Below are 22,109 nucleotides of genomic sequence, written 5' to 3' on the forward strand. Positions count from 1 at the left end.
CCTCTGATCCCCTTCCCAGCTCAGGCCCACAGGTGGCCAGTGGTCCCAGCTCCTCTAATCAGGGTCTTTGGCTTTGAGTCCGTGGCTAACATGGTGATTCTAACTGCCGTGTACTACAAATTAATTCATTCCTTTAGGCCTTGCTGTTCTGTAACTGGCTGTCACAGTGATCGCCCCGGGAGCTAATTGAGAGTTGCGATCCGTGGCAGTATTTCCATTAGCAGCATAATGACAGCAGCCATCTCGAACACACAAATACACATGGAAGCAAAAAACACAGGTGCACACACACACACGCACACACACACCCCTGCACATACAGAGCTGATTAGCCCCAGTTTGTTAGCACAGAGACCACTGAGAGATTATGCTGCCAGGGCTGCCTCTATCAGCAGATCTTCTGGGTAAGGATGGAGCCCCCTGCGAACACGGCATACTGGGGGTGGGCCCAAAGCCACTGCCAAGAACACAAGGGCCCTGCTCCATGGCACCTACCGCTGCCACTGGGCCTGGGGCCAAGGTGCCCCCTTGGGCCATGGGACCTGAGCTCCTCCATTGGCTTCCTTTGACCAAGAAGAGGACTGGTGGGGACCATGGCAGAGACTCAGTATGTGTGCACAGGCATGTGGCTGGGGTGGATGAGGGATGGAAGTTCAACTGAATATTCCAACCAAAGTCACCAGCTGCCTCTTCATGGCAGGGAGCGCAGATGCTTGAATTCATGGATTCTTTTCAAAAGCCATTGTTTGGCTGTGGGCCAGGCACCGCCCTGGGCACTCCAGAGTTGTCTGAGCCTGGATCCCCATCCACTCCCCAAGCAGAGCCTGAAATAGGATGTGAACAAGGGGGTTGTTGGGTCACCATCCCAGGAAGCCCCACTGGGGGTGGGGAGTAATGAAACTGGGAAGGGAAGGGAGGGGATTCAGGAGTGACAATGAGCAAGTCACCATTGGGTGACTGGAACCAGAGAGTGCACAGAGTTCAGCACGTGCAGTGAGTACCTGTAGGAGGGGTGCATGCAGCAGGAGTTGGCGGGGGGGGGGGCTGCAGGGAGGGGGTGAGTACAGAGGGGAGGTGGGCCACACCAGCAGTCTTTCTCCTCAGTGGTGCACAAGGAAGACTCAGTCCTTTTCTCAAAGAAGCTTATTTCAGATGAATAGATCAAGGAGTCAAGTTCAGGTGTTAGAACTCAGTGGCTCAAAGCTGGGCTCTGTCCAGTGGAACAGGGTAGAGGATGCTGTGGCTGTGAGGTCCTTCTCCTGCAGGAGTTCCTCAAGGCTCCATCCAGGGCCATTATTTTTTATTTTTATTTTTTTTTTTAGGGCTGCACTCACGGCATATTGAAGCTCCCAGGCTGGGGGTCTAATCAGACCTGCAGCTGCCGGCCTACACCACAGCCACAGCAACGCCAGATCCAAGCTGCATCTGCAACCTATACTTCAACTCACAGCAATACCGGATCCTTAACCCACCAGGCAGGCCAGGGATCAAACCTGCATCCTCATGGTCACTAGTCAGGTTCCTTACCCCTGAGCCACAATAGGAACTCTAGGGCCTCTATTTCTCACTCCTATATCAACTCCTTCAGCAAATCCCCTGCATCATAGCTTCAGCTGTCTCTGCAGGCAAGTGACTCCCACTCAGATTAACTCTAGCCTGGCCTTTCCTCAAGGCCCAGTGCTGTGTGTCCAGCTCCCTAGCTGACATCCTCACTTGGAAGTTGTGAGGCCAGAGACACTAAACTAGATCAAAATCAAACTCATCATCTCCCCTCCTCCACAGACACCTGGTGGCTAAACACATCTCAGAGTGTGGCAATCATTCCATTTCTCAAGGTGGAAGCCTAGGATCCAGTCTGGGCACCTCCCTTTCCCCCATGATTGATGGCCAATCAACACCAAGTTCTATGGACTTTACCTCCCATTGCCACATATTCCATCTCCACTGCTACCACCCTAATCTAAGCCATTCTCCAAGTGAATATCAGATAGGCACTCAGAAACTCTCTGCTGAGAGAGGCATGACCGAGACAGGCTTGCACTCCTGTGAAGGCTCTGGAGACTATCTACTTTCCAGGGAATGACACTCCAAGGGCATGCCATCCACTTCTTAATCTTCACAGCTTTAAAGATAAATGAAAGAAATATATTCCAACTAGATAAATTATAAAACCAGACAAGGAGTCTGGTAGATCCATTGTAAATGAATTGCAATTAATATCCTTTCTTTATAGGTAATAGAAATTATGACTCAAACTCATGACCTAAGGAAAAGAAGAGGCGGTGGTGGTGGATGTAATGGCCCAGATAACTAAAAAGGCCAGTAATAGAGCTTCAGGCATAGCTTGATCTAGGGGCTATTGATACTATCAGAACCTAATTTCTCTCTGTTCATCCCTTGACTCCACTTTTCCTGTATTAGTTCCATTCTTGGAGAAGTTCTGACCTCACGAGGGCAAAATGGTTGCCAGAGATCCAGTCCATAGCCTTGCAGGTTCAAAACCAGTTGAAAGAATTCTCTCTTCCTGTACAAGTTCTGGGAATCACTCTAATTATAGTAATTTGGAACATGTGCCCATCCTGAACCAATCTTTTGGACCAGGGGTATTAAATATGCTGATTAACCAGGGTCTGAAGCTCTGAACAGGGCCCTGGATAGCTTGAGAGTAAAGGAGATTGGGTCCCCAAGGTGAATCTGAGTACTATTTACTCAAAGAAGGAGAATGGAAGCCAAGGACAGTGGCCACAAACAACAAATCCTCATTATTATTACATACCCAGAACAAAAGGAGGCTTCACCAAGGTCCAGCAGGACCCTTGGATGGAAGTTCGTGGAGGTCAATTACCTGTAAATGGGTGCAGCAGCCATTTGAACAGAGCTCTGGCCCTGCCTTGCTTGTTCCAGAGTCCAACATACAGGTTCAAAGCCATATCCTACACTCATGTAATGCAGGGGTTGGGATGGGAGAGGAAGAGATCTGGGTCCATCCACTTTCCCCATGATTTTGTTTATGGATCATATCACCCCTCACTTGATGTACCATGTTGAACAATGTCTCCCCAAATTCATGCCCTCCTGGAGCCCTGGAAGGTGATCCTTTTTGGAAATAGGGTCTTTCCAGATACAATGAGTTAAAAGGAGGTCATACTGGATTAGGGACTATTCTATATCCAATATGACTGGTATCCTTAGGAGAAGAGGAGAGGGACACACAGACACACAGAAAAGAAAGCCATATGACAGCAGAGGCAGACCAGAGTGATGCTGCTACCAGCCAAGGAACACCCAGGGTTGCCAACAGCCACCAGAAGCAAGGAAGAAGTGAGGAAAGATTCTCCCCTAGAGCCTTTGGAAAGAGTGTGACCCTGATGACCCCTTGATTTCAGACTTCTAGCCTCCCAAACTGTGAGAGAGTACATTTCCATTGTTCTAAGCCCCCTGGTTTATGGCATTTTGTCATAGTAACCTTTGGAATCTAACACACATGGGCTGACCTTGTTCCATATAACCCCATTCCTTAAGATCCACCTCTCAAGAAACAGACAAAAACCAGCAGGACACAAAGCATTTGTGTGCATAGCAAACATTAAAGTTCAGAGGATTTTTATTTGGTCACATCAGAAACCCGTGACCTTAAGACACTGGGATGTCCTCTTCCCCAGTGTCTTTTCTCCACCTTCTCCCAGAAACTCAACTTCCTCAATTTATTATGCAGAAGAACCTAGGCTCTGCATTGTCCTCTGCTCTGGGCTCACCTGACTCTCCAAAGCTCACTGCCCTGATCTGCAAAGACCATTTACCATAGGACTTGTCTTCAGCAATAGAAAACATGGCAGGTCTTTGGACCTGTCTGTCCTTTCCCTTTCTTCCTCACATACATGTCAGTGAGAGAAGATATCAGTAGAGAAATGTATTTCTGTATTCATTTGAATTATCCTTTCCTTCTTGGGAAGCAGAGACAGTACTCTTTTTTGGATTTAAGTAACATGTTTCAATCACCAAGCCTGTTAGGTCTTCATCTTCTGCCTGTTGTGTACAGGCCACAACTGACCTTTAGTTAGCTTTGGTGACTCTTTATCCAGGTGGACCTACCACCTTGACTCAAATTCCTGCACGGTTCCCAACTGCCAAAGAAAGATGGGCCATCTTCCCAGCTCCTTCTGGAGGTTCTCCCTCTCCCATTCCTGGGAGTTTTGATGGTCAGAGCGGATCAACACGTTGAGGCACCTCAGAATCCACTGAGGAAACAGAAGCCCAAAGAGGAGAGGGACCTGCCTGGGTTACCCAGCAGGTGGTGAGGCAGCTGAGACTGGAACTAGCTCTCTTGCCTCTTCCAGCCCTTCTGTAGTGGCTGAGGTGGGCGGTGAGGCAGACCCTGCTTACTGGACACAACGTGCTGCCCAGCTGTTAAAAAGCAATTTTGTCATTTCTTTGCTAAGGCTTTCTCCAAATTCCCATTTAACCTTGGTCTCAGATTATCTGCCTAGGGCACACACATCTCCAAAGTAGCATATTGGCAGCAATTGACAGTAAAATAATAAAATAATAATAATTACCAGAAGATATCCTATGTGGTACATATACACAATGGAATACTATTTAGCCATAAAAAATGAAATAATGCCATTTGCAGCAACATGGTTAGACCTAGAGATTATCACATTAAGCGAAGTAAGTCAGACAGAGAAAGACAAATATCATATGATACCACTTATATGTGGATCTAAAAAAAATGATACAAATGAACTTATTTACAAAACAGACTCACATAGAGAACAAACTTATGGTTACCAAAGTAAGAACAGGAGAAATAAATTAGGAGTTTGTGATTAACAGACACCCGCTACTATATATAAAACAGAAAAACAACAAGGACCTACCATATAGCACAGGGAGCTGTATTCAATATGTTGAAATAACCTATAATAATAATGGGAAAGAATCTGAAAAAGAATATATATGTATATATAGGCATAGGTATAACTGAATCACTTTGCTGTGCACTTGAAACTAACACTGTAAATTAACTATACTCAATTAAAAAAATAAAGTGTGCCCTAAAAAAAAAAAGTTAACTTTTACCAGAAAAAAAAAAAAAAAAAAAAAGATATCTTACACATTTAGGCTTGTAGAGAGCTTTTCCATATATATCAACCAGGGACAATTTTGTCTCCAGAGGACATGTGGCAATGTCTGGAAACATTTTCAGTTTCACAATAGGGAGTTGCTACCAGCATCTAGTGGGTAGAAGCCTAAGGTGCTGCTAACCATGCTACAAAGCACAAGACAATACCCACAACAAAGTAAGATACACACCTGCCTTCAGGGAGCGTGTCTCTAGTCTGGGAATCGCATTGGTGCTGCTGACAAGAGTATAAACACACCGACAGCTGAACAAGGCTTTTTGGTCTTCAGGGCTCCTTCAATAACCAATGCAGCAGGTGCCCCACCCCTGGGGAGGATGCCGAGGGCCAGGCAGAAGTCACCAATGTCCTCACTGGACCCCACGGGTCAGGTCCCCCTCTAGAGGGACACACCTTCTATCCAATCAACAGAGGATTTCCACACATAAAGCCTCCCTGAAAATGAATTCACACTCCAAAATTATAAAGCACATGAGGAAATAATCCACTACAACTGAAGGTCGGCAGACATAAGAGATGATAAGATCAGACCCTCAAGAAATTCGGATAAAAAGACTATAGGCACAACTCTGGGAATATACTAATACCACCAACACTGAATTGTACTCTTTTTTTATTTGCTTTTTTTTAGGGCCTCACCTGTGGCGTATGGAGGCTCCCAGGCTAAGGGGTTGAATCAGAGCCGCAGCTACCAGCCTACGCCACAGCAATGCAGGATTCGAGCCACATCTGTGACCTACACCACAGATTACGGCAACCCCGGATCCTTAACCCACTGAGCAAGGCCAGGGATCGAACCCACAACCTCATGGATGCTAGTCAAATTCGTTAACCACTGAGTCACAATGGGAACTCCCTGAATTGTTCTCTTTAAAAGGGTGAATTTTGTGGCATGTGAATTATATCTCAATGAAGCTGTTATTAAAGAAAAAGACCACAGGATAGAGATCATAAAATACATATGTTTATAAAATGATTAAAGTTACATTATCTTTTGGGGGGATAGTTTAAGAATTAGAGAATTATAGCTGGCATAAAATAGTAAGTAATATTAATTACAGTTACTCAACAATTGCTATTTATCCTCATTTCCACATTTTTAAGCTCCTTATCATTTATCAAAATGTACCTGTGCTGTGTCCCATTCTATCAGAGCCTTAATACCATATTCCCTCAATTCTAAGATGCCATCCATTGCAACACACACCATCAATTCAATAAAAGTTTTTTAAAATAAAACTATCAAATATACTTATCTACTGTAAGTTGCATTCTGATTTTGGAAATATTACAAAGTGGAAGACATTTAAATTTATGTTTCCTGATAAAATTATTTGTGGTAGGGTGATAATGGATGCTACTGAGTAGCTGACTTCATGTTTTATGACTCTAAATCTTAGATTATCTGAAGGCTGGAAGCTAGAGACTGGCAATGTTAGAAGTTGGAGCATGACACTGTATCACAGCTGAGCATGTTTGCCCCCAAAGCAGTGGAGCCCACAAGTCTGAAGCAGAAAGGGAGGGACAACACACACACTCCACAAGGGAGATTTTTTCCACAGCACTGTCTGGTCCAGTGCAGCATCTTCCTATCAAGGACCATATAATGCTCTGTGTTGAGTGTCATCAGCCTTCCTGGGCTTCTTATCCTTCCCGGACCCATTCCCTAACTGTAAAATGGAAATGAACCACATTTTTCCAGTGGAACACCAGTTAAGGCTTATTTGGTTCAAAGTGTGGCAGGATGGAGTTCTCTTTCTTCTTCACCCCCTCTGTTTCTTCCCACGAGAGGGGAACAACTTGTCAGGAGAGAGCACTGTGGCTAAGGGCAGTGCCCATCATGAAGACGTCAAGGATCCACTAGTGGCCAGAACTTGGAGGGTGGGACCTGTAGGGAGGGCAGAGGGAGTTAAACGCAAGGGGCAGGGAGACAACAGGAGAAGGGATTGGCAGGTGTCCATCCACAGCCGATGTGGACCGCCCTGAAAGACCATCTAACGGTGGGTGACTGAACAGTGGGATTTACCGACGCAGGGCATAGAGCACTGTCATAGAAGCGAGTGTGAAGTTCAACCCCGTTCACCCAAGATGATGAAGCAGGAAAGCCTAGGCTTTCGGGGCAAGGGTCTTAGTATACGCCAACGTCTCTCAAACTTCAGCAAGCACATAAATCATCTGAGGAACATGTTAAAATGCAGATTCTAATTCAGCAGATCAGCTGCGGTGTCTGAAATTCTGCATTTCTAACAAGCTCGCGGGAGACGCTGATGCCGCTGGGGATCCAGGAACCACGCTTTAGTAACAATGACATAGGAGATACTGGACCAATATCCACTCACTCACTCATTCATTAAGCAGCCAAGTATTTATTGAGCACTTACTATATACCAGACAATGTCTTAAGTGCCAGGGATACCAAGTAGGAAAAGAAAAAAAAAAAGAACATAGAGCTTAGATTCTAAATATATAATTGAATCAATTAGTGGTGGAAGCTTATGGTTTCATGCAAAACAGTAATGAAGATGCAACAAAACAAAGTTTCTCCCGTCACGATTCCTCTTGCAAACTCAGGCTCTACTATGTGTTCATTAAAGAAGAGGGTGGAGGAAGGGATGGGAGAGGAGGAGAAAACCTGGGCCACTCACCAGCAGTGCGATCTTGACTTCTCTGTTCCTTAACCTCTGGCCTGCAGGTTCTTTTAAAGGAAGAGCCTATTCTAACTTTATGTGATTATTGCGAGAATTAAATTAGGAAATGGACCCCAATCACCTGGTCCGAATGCCTGGCAGATAGTAGGCACTTGATGTACAGTGGCGGCTATCGTTGTATTATTACCGACCAAAGGGTACCAGTGCAGCTGCCTGGGCCTGCGTCCCTCCCCCCAACCCCCCACCTGGACTTCTCCATCCCCCATCACCCTTGCCTCTGGAGCCACAAGGCTACCCTGATGAGCTGTGCAGCTTACTGTGAAATGCGCTGCATTTTCTCCCCAGCTGCCTCCTGATTGCAGTATTTACTTTTAATCTCCTGTGCCTCAATGCCCGATAAAAACTTTGTCACATTAGATGGTGACAGATGGGGGAGAGTAGGGGGGGAGCCCTGCGAGGGAGCAACCAGGCCGCTCGACAATCCTTCACCAGGCCAATTACGTCCTTCGGTGCTTCCCGGCGTGGGCACCCATGTCAGCACAGAGGGAAATGGAAAAGCATAAATAAAGACAAAACCAGGCTCGGCGAGGCTTTAATCTGCAGAATAACATTTCTCATTTGTGTGAAATATCACTAGATTCTCTCCCTATGCTCCAGAGGCACACATGAGTGCACTCACACAAACCAGGAGGGACACAGGGGTTCGAAGCACCCCCCCACCCCTGCAGCAGTAAGTTAACTGCATGCAGCGCCTCCTCTGAGCCCGGTTAACCCACCCGGGTCCTAACTGGGCTGTCAGGGACAATCTGATTGCTAAGTTTGCAGCGTGTAAAGTGGAAGAAGGGAAACAGGAACTGACAGAAAGGGGACCATAAGTGGTTAAGAAATTTTTCAGGTGAGTGTGCAGGGGAGAAGGGCCTGGCCATCAGAACAATAGTGGAACAATTATCTCCTAATAATCTATGTGATGGGTGCTTCATGCTTTCCAAACCTCTTTCTTTCAGGTAAACTTCCTGATGCTCAACAACTCTGTGAAGCAGACAGAAAAAAAAAGAAAAATCTGTGAAGCAATTACAAATCCTCACATATGTGGAGTGCTTTGCCAAATATGTCTGTCATCGCTCTCTTCACGGGGGTGTATCAGGGACGCGTTTGTGTACCAGAGCTGCTGTGACAAAGTACCACAAGCGAGGTGGCTTAAAACAAAGGAAACGTCTTCTCTCTCGGTTCAGGAGGCCAGACGGCTACAAGCAAGATGTTGGCAGGGCCCAGCTCCGTCTGAAGGCCCTTGGGAGGATCCTTCCTCGCTTCTCCCAGCTTCTGGAAGCCCCAGACCGTCCTTGGCTTGGCCTGGCATAACTCCCATTTCTGCCACCCTCTTCGCATGACTTGCTCTCCGTGTCTGTGTCCAAACTTCCATCTTTTTTTTTATTATGTATGTATGTATGTATGCATGTATTTTGTATTTTCTAGGGCCGCACCTGAGGCATATGGAGGTTCCCAGGCTAGGGGTCTAATCAGAGCTGTAGCCGCCGGGTGCGCCAGAGCCACAGCAACGGGGGATCCGAGCCGCATTTGCGACCTACACCACAGCTCATGGCAAGACTGGATCCTTAACCCACTGAGCAAGGCCAGGGATCAAACCTGCAACCTCAGGGTTCCTAGTCGGATTCGTTAGCCACTGAGCCATGACAGGAACTCCCAAGCTTCCGTCTTTTATAAGCACACCAGCCCACCTTTATGGCCTCATCTTAACTGATTACATCACAAAAGAAAGATCACATGCACAGGTGCAGGGTTTAGGACTCAAATGCATCTCTTTAGGGAACACAATTCGACCGGTAAGAGATGTACAGTGATGGGAACGCATGTGTTTTGAAATCAGAGAGGCTTGTGATTACCCTCAGCCCTAGGGACAGCTGCTGTGTGAAGGGTGACTCCTTGAAGCTACGCTCTTCCACCCAATGCAGCAGGATCCTCTAAAGTCCCTCCAAACCATACCCGGAAGGCTCTGAGGAGATGCTCGTGCGCATGCTCTGGAGCCCCACCTGCCTACGCCTCTCGCACACTTTTGCCGCTTACATCTGCAGCATCCGATGGCAAGGGGAGGGGCCTGAGCGAGAGGGAAGGAGTTGACAGAGTTCTGAGACAAAGGCAGAGGCTGTGCCTGAGAGACACATGATGGGAGTTGCAAAGGCAGGGGCTGAGGGCCTTTTGAGGATAGACATGAGTCTCTAGGGCCTGAAATGACCCACTGAACCAGGACCTGGTGAGCTGCTGCAGCCGAAGCCTGCACTTGAAGCAGACTGGGATGACAGTCAGATACCAGGAAATCAAATACAATTCTAGCCACTCCTGGCTATAGATGTCACCAAACCCTAGCTGGACAGAATTAGTGGTTAACCCTGAACCTCCTGGCTTCAGACTCAACTGCAGCAGACGGACACTGACTGGAGGAGAAGGAAAGGGGGGCGCTGAAGCTTAGCCACTGAAAGGGCAGGAGTGGGCAGCAAGGAATAGGGAGTTACAGACTGCCTGGTGGACAGAGTACTAAGAGAGAAAGCCCGGGAAGCAGAAATCTAGCACCTTAAGGGGAGAAGTGGCGGGGAAAGTCACATGAGGGTGCAGGTGGAGTTATCCCCAAACTGTACAAGTCTTTGAGAGGGTGACAGTCCTCACAGGGCATCGTGACAAGAGGAATATCTCATACAATATAATTATTCTTTAAAATTGAGGTGATATATACATAACATAAAGCTAACTGTTTGAACATACACACTTCAATTGCAATTGCAATTTGTGCATTTCCAGTGCTGGGTGACCACCCCCTCTCTCCATCCAAATCTTTTCATTATCCACAAAGGACACGACGCACCCATTAATAAGTTGCTCACTGGAGTTCCCGTGGTGGTTCAGTGGTTAGCGAACCCGACTAGCATCCATGAGGACACGTGTTCGATCTCTGGCCTCGATCAGTGGGTTAGGGTTAGGCATTGCTGTGAGCTTCGGTGTAGGTTGCAGACACGGCTCAGATCCTGCATTGCTGTGGCTGTGGCTGTGGCGTAGGCCAGCAGGTACAGTTCTGATTGGACCCTTAGCCTGGGAACACCCATATGCTGTGTCTGCAGCCCTAAAAAGACAAAAAGACCAAAAAGAAAAAGAAAAAAGAAGTTGCTCACCATTGCTCCCCCTCCTTCCCCCGCAGCGACCGATCTGCTTTCTCTCTCCATAGATTTGCCTATTCTGAGTATTTCATATAAATGGAACTTTATAGGAGTTCCCCTTGTGGCACAGCGGAAATGAATCCGACTAGGAACCATGAGGTCGTGGGTTCGATCCCTGGCCTCACTCAGTGGCTTAAGGATCTGGCATTGCCATGAGCTGTGGTGTAGGTCCCAGGTGAGACTGGGATCTTTCGTTACTGTGGCTCTGACGTAGGCCAGCAGCTACTGCTCCGATTCGACCCCTAGCCTGGAAACCTTCACATGCCGCTCGTGCGGCCCTAGAAAAGACAAAAAGACAAAATAAATAAATAAATAAATAAATAAATGGAACTTTACAATGGGTGACCTTTGTGTCAGGCTTGTTTCATTTAGCATCTTAAGGTCTATCCTTACCTACACATGACACGTATTAGTACTTCATTCCTTTTAATGGCTAAATCATATTCCATTGTGTGGATATACCACATTTTGTTTATCCATCATTCATTGATGGGCAATTGAGTTGTTTTCATCTCTTAGTTACCGCGCATGCAATGTAATTTTGATAGGAAGTTTGCTAAAGTAGCTGTCGATTCCAGCCAAGTGGGCATTGAGAGAGCAGTTAATATGGTATTTATGCTTGTATTCCAAGTGGGCATTTACCATGGTTATTGCATGGAATAAAATGGAATAAGAGACTTCTAGAGAAGTCTCCCTTCCTCTCTCCTTCTCTCTTCCTCATCCCCAAAGGTAGGGAAGGAAGCAATGAGAAAGACCTCTCTCTCAATCATTCTTACCCTCTTCTCCTCTTTCCTTCTGTTTCTCCTCCCTCTCTATTCTCAGCCATTTATTTACTCAACAAATATTTCTTTTTTTTTTCTTTTTGCTTTTCAGGGCCATACCCGCGGCATATGGAGGTTCCCAGGCTAGGGTTCGAATTGGAGCTTCAGCTGCCAGCCTACACCACAGCCACAGCAACACAGGATCTGAGCCACATCTGCAACCTACACTACAGCTCATGGGAACACCAGGTCCTTAACACATTGAGTGAGGCCAGGGATCAAACCCGTAACCTCATGGTTCCTAGTCAGATTCGTTTCCACTGCACCACAAGAGGAACTCCACTCAACAAATATTTCTGAGGACCCTCTGTGTGGGTGTCCTAGGCAGCATTGCTAACTCTCAGCTCCAGGACCCAGGAGATCATGACATAGCCCCAAATCACAGATGCCACTCAAGCCTCTGGTGGCAACTTCCCATTTGTCCTTCAGAGCAGAGATAGAATGGCTGGCACCTGGACTGAGCTTCTATCCAAAGGGCAGAGAGGACCCAGACCAAAAGGCAAAAAAACCTAGGAAACTTCCAAAGGCCCAACCGCTAACACCCAAATATCCTCAGTGAGGACAGAGTGCTTGTCCCCTGGACATGCTTCCAAGAGCACTTGGGCTCTGATCATCCATGCGAGCAATGAGGCCTTCACTTGTTCTGAGCTGAAGGGCTGGGGCAGGGAGAGCACAGAGGTTCCCTGGACTGGGCCCCTCTTTGTTCTCCATAACTTGGGTGTCTGCATGAGAAGCTGAGAGACAGATATGGACAGAGACAGAGACAGAGAAAAGGCTTGACTATGGCAAGTTGACAAGATCTCCAATGAAAGTATAAACCAGAAAAAGGGTGTCTCCATAATATTGGTTTTAGTTAACTGTATATATTTATCTTTAACAAAACTCCCCATGATTTATTCTTACATAGATTAAAATCTTCTGAAACAGTCCTTCCAGCAGCTTCATAAGAGTCTTCATTAAAAGTCACCTTCAAGATTGATGTTTGAGCCCATATGTGTGGGGTCCAGATTGAGATTCCAAATAAACTACACCCAGGCAGTGTTTCTCCAAAATTGAGCAGGGGAACATGCAATACATGGTGTACTTGTGTAAATTTTGGATGCCTGGTTCTCCCATGAGAAGAGTGCCTATTTCTTTCTTTTTTCTTTTCTTTTTTCTTTTTTTTTTTTGTCTTTTTGTCTCTTTATGGCCACACCCATGGCATATGGAGTTTCCCAGGCTAGGGGTCCAATCGGCACTGTAGCCGCCAACCTACACCATAGCTAGCCACAACAACACCAGATCTGAGCCACGTCTGAGATCTACACCACAGCTTATGGCAATGCCAGAGCCTTAACCCACTGAGCGAGGCCAAGGATCGAACCCGTGTCCTCATGGATGCTAGTCAGTTTTGTTAACTGCTGAGCCATGACGGGAACTCCTTTTGTTTAATTATTATTATTTTCTCTATTGGCTGCACTCATGGCATATGGAAGTTCCTGGGCCAGGGACTGAATCAGAGCCATAACTGACCCACACCACAGCTATGGAAATGCCAGGGCCAGGGATCGAACCTGCACCTCCACAGTGATTGGAACCACTACGGTCAGATTCTTGAACCGCTGCAGTCAGATTCTTAACCCACTGCGCCACGGCAGGAACCCCAAGGACCATTCCTTGATGTGCAGTCCCCTTCCTCCTCCTGTGAAGCCAGCAGTGGTGGATCGAGTCCTTCTCCCATCACATCGCTCTGACCTCCTGTTCTGCCTCCCTCGTCCACATTTAAGGATCCTTGTGATTATATTGGGCCTTCCTGATACTCCAGGACAATCCTCCTATTTTAAGATCGGTTAGCAACTCCATTCCATCTACCACCTTCCTTCCCTTTTGCCATGTAATGCAACACAGTCCCAGGTTCATGCGATCAGGACATGGACATCTTTGGGGGCCATTTTTCTGCTCTCCATAGGACCTCCTTGTCCCTTCCCAGCCAGAGACAGTGGTCCTATAACTGACTGAATCATTATCTCAAACAATTGACAATATTGAATCATTATCGTTGGTCTTCTCCAGCAGGGCAGAGACTCGGGCACAACTGTAACACTCTTCAGATCCCCCTACGAGCACATCACATGTTGATTGTTTGCTTTGAAACCAGAAGGCAGGTTATACAGTAATTCGCTCTTTGTCTATTGGCAGCAATTACACTATAGTCAGGAGGAGGTCTAGAATGACTGTGGACTCAAACTTTTTCACAAAAAATTCTATTAAGTGTCTGTGTGCCTATAGAGTCATTACAGAGCACTTGAAATTATAGTGTTGACGGCCTTAGAAAAGTCCCTGCTATCTTCCAGAGACGGGAGACAGGATGGACCAGCAGGTGGACAGTGGGGACAGAGTCCTCTCCCCCTGAACTCTCATGGCTCCATGAAAGTAGGAGTGTCCTGGGCCTTAGCAGTACCCAAGGTGGTGATATATCATAAGAATGGCTCTGCAATGCTACTTCCTGGGTGACAGGCATGGAGCTGGGGCTTTACACACTGCAGAGCCAAGTTCCTCAGGGCCTTCCCAGGTGGGGAGGAACAAGCCGAAAACATGTTTCAAGGACAGAGGGGCTGAAGCCTCCAGGGATGGGACTAAGAAAGGCATCCAGACCTCAGCCTGCCAGAACCATCCCAAGCCAACCTGTGTCCTTGGCAAAGGCATGGAGTGAGAACCAGCACAGAGTGAGGGCAATGCAACAAAGAAACTTATTTTGTAAGGCATCCCGTTTGGAGCTAAGGCTGGCTGGTGGAGTGAGGCTGGCTGGTGGGCTGAAACCAGGTTACAGAGGGTCTTGTCTTCCAAGTTAAAGTGTGTACTCTGTCCATCGGGAATCATGGAAAAGGTGGGTAGGGACATGGTTGTGCCCTTTAGACAGATCTTTTGGTCGACTGTATAGACCCAGGGTCAGCAAACGTATTCAGTAGAGGACCAGATAATAAATATTTTAGGCTTTGCAGACCATCTGCTCTCTGTCACAGCTCCTCAACTCTACTGTTGTAGTGCCAAAACAAGCCAAGACAGCATATAACCAAATTACAGTGGCTCTGTTCCAATAAAACTTTAATTACAAAAGCAGCCTGTGGGCCGGATTTTCCCATGGGCTATAATTTGTCAACCCCTGCTCTAGATGATGGATTTGAAGAGTATGTGTAATCTATGTTCCTGTAATTCAGGATTCACACCCACTGCTTTTTCATTCATTGGCATATTTAAATCGATCATTGGACTGGCTCAAATTAACGCTTACTGATAGCAATATATCATATGGTTATAACTTTTCATAGTTTACAGAGCTCTCTCACATAAACTATTTCACATGATCCTTACATAAGATGAGGATGTAATGACTCAGAGAGGTTAAGTGGCTTGATCAGATTTGCACAGCTCATCAGCATTTTTTATTCTGTTTTGAAATCAGTTTTGCCAAGAGTCACATTTCTTCCCCAGTTCCATATTTCCCCTTTATTAGTAAGAAAGTGTGAGGGCTGACTGAGTAATTCATTCTTTGAGTATTCGAATGGCAGGAACTCCTACTCAGATTTCAAATTCCGGAAAGCTATCTGAAGCACAGTATGTGGTGTAGGTCCCAGGCTCAAGCACGGGGCTGGGCTACATGATGGGAAGGTCTTTGGGACTGTAGCTAGGTCTCATCTCTCCCTTGGCACCAAGCCGAGAGGATGATTCCTCTCTTAGGAGGAAGCAGCTGTATCCAGGAATTCAGCTCCTGGCACCTGGCTTCTGGAGGCTCATTCATAAGGATGATGTTGACATAGTCCAGGTTAAAGGAATACAGAGTTGAGGAAAGATATACAGGGAGAGGGGATGTGAGCCATTTCTTGGAGTGGTAGGGACAATGGAGGCTTGGTACTTCAGTCCCAAATTTGAGACAGTAACCCCTACCCAGAGGTGAGGAACTCAGTTCATGATAAAATGGCTCTTAGTGTGTGAGGAGGAGGGGTTAGCTAGTCCAAGGATTGGGCTTCCCACCTGCCATTTAGTCCTGGCATCCAAAAACAACAGGACAGTACCGCACAACAAAGATCGTCTCCTGTCCCACATGCATTTCAGAAATTCCACCAGATATGTATGTAAGTGAAAAACTGATTTGAGTGATCTGTCTGGACCTAACACTTTTTACCAGCAAACAGAGCAATATTTTGTGAAGTTGTTTTTTTTGTTTGTTTGTTTGTTTGTTTTTTAATGGCCGCACCCACAGCATATGTAAGTTCCTGGGCCAGGGATTGAATCCAAGCCACAGCTGCAAGCCAAGCTACAATCACAGCAATGCCAGATCCTTTGACCCTCTGTGCCAGGCCAGGGAAAGGCAACACCGCAGAGTCAAGCCAGATCAAACCAAAGCACCATGGGAACTTCATGAAGTTTTAACACTGCCAAACTTCCCAGCAACTCAACTCTTGTAAATCAAGGTAAAACTGGACTTTGTTTTGTTCAGGACTTGCCATAAATTGTTTACTGTTGCAGAAAATGAAATCACAAAGTGGGGACACCACTCACAGTATTTCACTCCTTTGGCGGTATATATCAGTCTATACTTAGAGCTGTCGAATTTACAGTGAATCTACAAATAGGTGCAAGCTTCCAACTCCTTGTAAAAGTCTACACTGTATTTTCAAATGATTATAGACTCAGAAGAAGCTGCAAAAATAGTGCAGAGAGGTGTCCTGTACCCGTCACTCAGTTTCCCCCCAATGGAAGCATTTTACCTAACTACAGTTCATGAGTAAAATCAGGAAATTGATTGGCACAATGCAATTAACTAGACTAAAGCCTACTCAGATTTCTCCAACTGACTCCTCTTTTGTGTCATGTAGTATCTTTGTGCCTGATCACTAAAGATTAAAATACAAATAGTTCTGTTAGAAATTATTCATATTTTATTTTTCTATGTGTTATGCTTAATAAAGTCACATCATTTTTAAAAATTACTTTGATTTCTTCCCTGTACTACACTTTAAGTTTATAGTAATGTTTTTAAATTATGCATTTAGATAGGTTATATTATCAGTAGATTGCTTTTTTAGTTTTGTTTTGTTTTTAGGATGGCACCTGTCCGAGCCGCATCTTTGATCTACACCACAGCCACAGCAACACCAGATCCAAGCCACATCTGTGACCTACACTTCGGCCCAGGGCAACACCAGATCCTTAACCCACTGAGCAAGACCAGGGATTGAACCTGAATCCTCATGGATGGTAGTCAGGTTCATTACCACTGAGCCCCAAGAGGGACTCCTGGATTGCATTTTAGAGTGGAAAAAGAGGCACTAAAACATTTGGTAGAAGAGAGGGGTGAGGTTGAAGAACTGATAGGGTTAATGCCATCCATAGCTCCCCAACCATCTGTGTCCCCCTGCACTGCTGGGTACCTCATTACTGTTCCTGCCTGGATGTTAGCCATTTTGTGCAAGAGTACTCGAGCCCTTTCCGCACATAACTCTATGTCACATTGTCCCTCACAGGGAGCCCTGTTCTAAGTGCTTTGCTTGAAAGAACTCCTGTCATCCCCACACAGTTTTAGGACATAATGACTGTTATTGAACCCATTCTACAGAGATGGCAACTGAGGCAAAGAGAGAATAAGCAAACAGGGTATGGGGAGATAATGTGTAAAGTGTAGGCTTTACACATTACATGTTGTAAATTACATGTTGTAATTACATGTTGGCCTACTGTTTCCAGGACTCAGAGATGTATCCAGGGGGCGCTCTCTGAGGTCCGGGACCTCCACTGTGCCACACACAGCTGAAATAAGGCCAAGCACGGTTAGAACCTCAGAGCAACTTGAAGCACCATCAAGTTTTATTTACTGACAATTTTCAGATTCCAAACAGGTTTTTTTTTTTTTCAGCATCTCTAGAGTCCAAGTGCCTTTGTTTGAATCCTAGTTCTGTTGTTTAGTCTTAGTCATGCACAAGAAGTATGACCTTCTTGAAATTACATTTCCACATCAATTATGAAGGTAAAATAATGCAAGCTGCTCCAAGTGTGGTACTTGGACCAGCCACATCAGCATGACCTGAAAGCAGGATAGAGATGAAGAATCTCAGACTCCAACTCAGATCTGCTGAGTCAGAAAGTCATCTGAGCAAGGTGTGTGCATTGCCACACCTACCCCATAGCACTGTGAGGAGGAGGATGATAACAATGAATCCCAAATATCTCGATGGGGTAATAAATATTTAACAGATAACAGCTGCTAAGTTTGTCAAAGTGCTCACCATATGCCAAACCCTTAACACACATCGTTCCACTTAAGTTGCATAATGACCTATGAGGTGGTTTTCATAATCTGTTTTGCAAAAGAGGAAACCAAGGCACAGAAGGATTACATGATTTCTCCACAATCCCATGGTAAGTGAAAAAGGCAGATGCCTCCAGAGTCTGCAATATCTACCACAAGGATGGATATTTCCAAATCACTGTCATTAGATCTCCTAATAATGCTGCCATTAATACAATAATAATCACATCCACGAATTGAATCCCTACTATGCATCAGAGTGGAGTCTGTGCATTACTCACATTATCTAACTCTCAACAGTCTTATTAGCAAGTAATTTCCTTTCCCATCCTAAACCCAAAACATGGAGACCAGAGAAGTTAAATAACTTGCCCACAGTTGCACAGCCAGAAAGAGGCAATGTCAGGATTCTAACCAGGCAGTTCTGCTCCAAAACCCAGATCCTTCACCGCATACCATGCTGCCTCCTTGGCATCATCTTGTCTTCCTCTGGCTTCAAATTTTATTTCCACCATAACCTCATGAGTCTGTCCTTATACCCAGGCAATGGGGTTCCTGTTCCCCCACCGTCACTCTTCTCTGGCTGTGCTCCTCGCCATGGGACAAGGAGTCCCAGAGCCAAGCCCATGCCCCTTTGTAGACCATATTCTGCATATTCCCTGTCCAGTTGGCCCTAAATGGCTTTCAGCATCTATGTGGGCCTCTTTCCTAAGTTCACCCTTGAGAGGAGGGTCAAGCCTCCAGTGTACTCACCCCAGGCCTGATGGATGATCAAGAGCCAGCTGTGTGGCCGAGGGTCAAAGCTTGAGTGAGGGTTGGGGTGTCCTAGGGGAAGAGAAATGGGAGAGCCACATGTTGCAGGCTGTACACTCTTGTTCCAGCCCTCACAGGCGAGGGGTGGGCCTGGTCTCTGGCCCTGCCCTCCAGGTCTACCCTGCATGTAGGTCCCAGCTCCACACTTTGGTCTTAAGTTCCTGGCTGAGACACACTTTGACTTAAACTCCTCTAGGCCACCAGCACCCAGGACCTGAGCAGGGTGCTATGCCCTCCCAAAATGCACTGCACCAACATGAAGCCAAGGGGTCTTGTTGATTTAGCCTCAGCTTCAATCCTGGTCATCAACAGGGTAGGAGACCACAGACCCCTGACTGGCTACAGGCCCCGAGCCCCAGCAGATGGATCAGTGGGCAGAGACCCCTAGGCCTGTCCTCGGCCCTCCCAGCCCCGCCTGGACAGGAGAGGAGGCGGGCAAGGGTGCAGCTTGTCAGGATGTGTGAACAATGCAGGGTGGGCATGGGGGGGGGGGAACGCTCAGAAAGATTATCTCACAGTTCAAACTCGTTAATGAAAGAAATAAATTAACCAAGCTCATTTTTCAGGGAATTCTTGTGTAAACTGGAAATTTTCCAGTCTGTGAGCCCTGTGCCAGGCCCTCCCATAAATCACAGTGAGTAGGCTGTCGGCTTGGCAGGGGGAAAGGGGCGAGGGGGAGAGCAGCCAAGCAGAGGGAAGCCAGCCGCTGGCTGGGCGGCCGCGCCCATGGACTGGGTTCTCCTGGCACCTTCTCCCTCCATGAAGCGCTGGGAAAAGAAAAAGGAAAAGAAAGAGCAATGGCGAGCACAGGCTCTGCTAGCCTGTCTGCAGACACCCCTGCCCCCTGACGCCCCCAGCCTGAGAGAGGCTCCCCGAAACAGGTCATTTTTTAATTGAATACGATATTAATTACCGCGTGCGCCATTAACGGTTTGTGGGATTTGACTAATTAATGTAATAGTTTTTGAGTCACGCTCATTAAATATGAAAATTACGCTGGTGAAAGGTATTGGTTTCATTATCAATCTTGTATGGACAGGGTGGGGGCAGGGAGCAGCAGACAGGACGGACCCCCGCCTGCCTCCTCTGGCCGTGAAGAGCTGTATTGGGGTTCCACAATCGAGGGGAGACTGCAAGGGGGCCAAGTGGAGGAGGGAGGGATGATAGGCCTGGAAAGTTGGGAGCAAACTCAACAGGCGTGACCCTTGATGTAGTGATCACAGAGGGTTCTGAAAACCAGATCCCTGCCTTCCTTTCTAGCACACATTTGTCCAGGTGACAATCATCTCTTGGATTCATTCTTTCATTTATTCATTCATGCATTGAGGCATGGTGCAGTGGACACTGGGGGCTCACTATCTAATACAATATCCATCTCAGCCCCCTCCCTTCCAGCCTGCATCCACCTCTGACTGAAAAAGGGAAATGCTTAGATTCCCAGGCTCCTTTGCAGGTAAGAATGATCATGTGACCCCATGTGGCCAATACAACTTAAGGAGGAGAGCAAGCTGGAAAGGACAGCTATTGCTGGTATCACTGATCCTTGTCTTCCCTTTGGAGCTGTGGCAGCTGTTTTTTGAATAGGAGGGAAAAGCCAACAGACATGCAAAGATTCTGGTCCTGATGCTGTTGAGCCACTGAACCACCCCCAGAGTCGTCTACTCTCAGACTCCTTGTTTTGGGGGGAAATACACTTCTATTTGTTGAAAACACCAATAGTGGCTTTTGCTGTTATTTGCACCTAAGTATTCCTAATAGATACACAGGATAAAAACACTAGGCCAAGTGCTGTGAGAAACTCAAAGAAGCTTACAACTTAGTCACTATAAAGAGAAAAAGATGAAAAATGTAAAGTTATCTATCATTCAGGGCAGCCAAGGCCAAGTGCCAGTTGAGTGGCTTCCAAGGCCTGCTCTTTGGCTGGGGAGCCCCCTTAAAACCACTTACAGCTGGGGCACATCCTGACCCTCCATGCCCATGACCTGCTGGTTCTCAAATATTTATTTATTTGTTTTGTTTGTTTGTTTTTGCATTTTACGCCCCCCCCCCATGGCATATGGAAGTTCCCAGGCTAGGGGTTGAATTGGAACTGCAGCTGCTGGATCCAAGCCACATCTGTGACCTACACCACAGCTCATGGCAATGCTGGAGCCCCGACCCACTGATCGAGGCCAGGGATCAAACCCACAGCCTCATGGATACTATTGGATTCGTTTCCACTGCGCCACAATGGGAACTTCTGGTTCTGAAATACTTAGATCATCACCTGTGGATTCAGCAGCCTGGGTTGCTCCAGGGGAGCTGGGTGGGTTCATCCAGGAAGCCTTTGTGGTCAGGGTAGGAGGCACCTTGGGCTTTAAAGGACAAATGGGATTGCCAAAGGCAGAAATGGGAGAAGGGGGAGTTCCCGTCGTGGCGCAGTGGTTAACGAATCCGACTAGGAACCATGAGGTTGCGGGTTCGATCCCTGCCCTCGCTCAGTGGGTTAACGATCCGGTGTTGCCGTGAGCTGTGGTGTAGGTTGCAGACGCGGCTCGGATCCCGCGTTGCTGTGGCTCTGGCGTAGGCCGGTGGCTACAGCTCCGATTCAACCCCTAGCCTGGGAACCTCCATATGCCACTGGATCGGCCCAAGAAATAGCAACAACAACAACAACAAAAAAAAAAAAAAAAAAAAAAGAAATGGGAGAAGGAAGGAGGAGAGGGGAGGAAACAGCAGCAAGAAAGGCCCAGAGGTAGGGAAGGAAAATCCATCTCAAGAGATGAAAAATAGCCCCACGGGTTTCAATGGAGGGAAGAGAATATGGGATCCCTGCTGTCTGCCCTGCTGCACCCCATTCCTGCCCCTGTGGACAGCTGCCCCACTGCAATTAATGTAAAGAAACAGCAAATGGTTGAAGAGGGCCTTGAGTACAGTGTGACAGATAAACTATGTTCTTCCTCCTTAGTACAGGACTTGACACATTCACAGTTGGCACACAATAACTGTGAATGGAATAAACAGACATACGTCAGGGTAGTAGAAATAATAACCATTTATCACTTAGTGAGAACCTGGTATGTTCTAGGCCTGTTCCAGGCACTTCACATGTGTTACTTCCTTTGATTTAACTGGGCCAGTTTGAGTTCCAAATTTAAGTATTTCCTCCAAGCTCTGTATCCTCAAGCAAGTTC

General features: G+C 46.7%; 1 long non-coding RNA gene across 2 annotated transcripts in view; it reads right to left on the reverse strand.

The window, feature by feature from the left end:
• Positions 1-22,109, reverse strand: part of LOC106504512 — a 246,233-nt gene that overhangs the window by 90,648 nt on the left and 133,476 nt on the right. The window contains exon 3 of one of the 2 annotated variants that reach the window (XR_001298050.2): positions 18,877-18,948. This is a non-coding gene — a long non-coding RNA (uncharacterized LOC106504512). Of the gene's footprint in view, positions 1-13,287; positions 18,949-22,109 lie in introns of those variants that run through there. The other variant, XR_002346019.1, reaches the window with a different exon arrangement.

Source organism: Sus scrofa, chromosome 7, assembly GCF_000003025.6.
Source record: "Sus scrofa isolate TJ Tabasco breed Duroc chromosome 7, Sscrofa11.1, whole genome shotgun sequence".
In the NCBI taxonomy this organism is placed as follows: domain Eukaryota; kingdom Metazoa; phylum Chordata; class Mammalia; order Artiodactyla; family Suidae; genus Sus; species Sus scrofa.